Raw genomic sequence first — 2,431 nt, forward strand, 5'->3', positions numbered from 1 at the left:
ATGAATGAAACATACATTATGAAGAATATTCTACATATGCACAAAAACTGTTATGACCAAAGACTGAGCATTTATGTGCAATAAATGAGGGTACACAAGTATATATCCAGATTAAAAGACCACAAAGCTTGTGACTATTTTGTTAAAAATATTTTTATTTATTTCAATTTCTTTAATCACAGTGTTAAAGTGTGTTCAGCTAAGAAGAAATGGGATGCAGCATTATAATTTGTAGAGTACAGAGCTATCAATTCCTAAGCATATTATGAGTTCAGCTTTGTTTCTATGTTAGACAGAAGGAGTTTACTGTTGTCTTTAACAGAAGCACAATTAGGCTATCAGGTGAGTTAATTCCTATAAATTGTCGCTGCCAGTAACCATATGTATAGTGATTTATGACATGATCCCCCTTATTTCGTCTGTACTCACAAAGCTCTCTTTTGCTGAAATGGAGTCACTCTATGACGGGCATTTTTGTCAGCCAAGTCAGTATTTTAAATGTAGATTTTTAAAATGCAAGTATGAAATGCATTATTCAGCAGCAACACTGGGCTAAGTGTTGTTTCTTCTCTGCATATGAGGGAGTTTCATATGGATTCAATTCCAAATCATGAGAACCTGTACCATACAGTATCATCAATTCTATCACTTGCACAATTGCAAGGCATATTTTTACTCATCTCTAATTTTTTTTTACAGGCTGGTATGTTATTTCAAGTTATTCTTCAAATTATTCTATATATCTTCCCCTAAAAAATAGTATAAGAATATTTATATGCAACATCACATCTCCCAAAAGACTTGCTTAGAATCACACTTAGACATGAATCTTGCTTAGAAATGCTCTAGAGCAATGGAATATATAGTTAGTTTGCTCCATTAGCAACCTTTTGGCTGGCCTGACTTCAAGACCTACAGAAAATTACATGATGCAAATTGCTGGGACAGCATAGGCAAGGCAAAATCAAGGCAATGGGCAGAGAGATCTACTATATATGCATGGATGTGAAAATTCTCTGCATAGAGAAGCACAAATGCTGTGGAGAAGGAAACTGTTCCTGTTTAGAGCACCAATTCTCATTTCATGGCAGACAAGACAGCTAAAGGGCCACAAAAAGCCAAAAGCTTGCAGTTACCTGGTGATTGCTTCTGACTAAACTGTTTGCTCTAAGCTACCCTCCTGACTCTCATAACATGCAGCTGAACTGAATTCTTTACAAAGATACGGCCTATGATCACAATGAAAAAAAAAATTTAGTTTGGTTTTAATATGCCTGAATAAAGACGAGAGTAGAAAAATCAAACCTTTAATCTAATTTAGATCCTGGCTTCCTTCCTGACCTTTGAAAAATTGTTAAATTTTTCACCTTATAGGGTTTTTGCATATTTATTTAGTCTCTTTTTCCGGTCTCATTTTAGGAAACTGTTATTTATTAAGATGGCTAATTGATTGAGGCTTTGATTTGAGTGGTAGAATTATCCAAAGGTCTCTTGCTAATTTGCTTCTAATAGCAACTGTTTGAGATTTAGCAGTAACACAATTAGATCTCATGCCCATCAAATACATCTACTTGAGTGACTCAGATATTCTTAACAGAGGAATCAAATTCAGTACTTACAGACAGGATTGGCTATAAATAAGTCTTCTTCCTTATAATTTATGCTACAGTATACCAGCTTAACCCAGAGCAATGGCTTATGCCAATTTAAAAGGAAGACTTAGGGGTTTTTAATGTAATAACCATCTGATAATTACACCTTCTAATTTCTAACAAAAATGAAGTTAAGAAAAGTTGTCAGTGGTGATACCTGCAGGAGAAAAGGATCACTTCCTATATGCTGTAAAAAGTCACATCTTCATGCATTGCCCTCTAATACTCTATGTAGAGGCATCATTTTGATTTCCTGGTTTGCATGCCAAAGGAATTGACTAAACAACAGAATAAATACCCAAACCAATGTCACAAAATTATTGTGTGAGTGATTTTAGATTTGACTTATGTTCCTCATTAACCCCTTCATTTAAAGATCCTCTTGTTCACAAGTTTTTATCTTAGACTAAAAATAAAATGCACCATTGTTGCTGGAACAGTTCAGTTGACCATTAACTACTCAACAATTTGGATAATCAGAGAGAGGCATGGGAAGAAACTTAAAATCTAGAAGGAAATTCATGGAACTGGGATGCAAGTGCATGGTACTTGGATATAAGATACTCACACTTTCATTTGTAGAAGCTTTGGTATAGTCTGCCAACCATGTCAGTAGAGCTACTTTAGAAAAAAAAAAAAAAAGGTTTGGCTTTTAGTAGCGCTTTAAAAAGTGTAAAAACCTAAAATGAAAAATCCACTTTCCAGCAGAAGCAGCAGTGTTTTGGATTTTTACATTAACAGAGCAAAGGTTATAATGAGATGTAAGTTTCTATCTACAG

Source organism: Lonchura striata, chromosome 5 (assembly GCF_050655825.1).
Source record: "Lonchura striata isolate lonStrDom1 chromosome 5, ASM5065582v1, whole genome shotgun sequence".
Classification (NCBI taxonomy): Eukaryota; Metazoa; Chordata; class Aves; order Passeriformes; family Estrildidae; genus Lonchura; species Lonchura striata.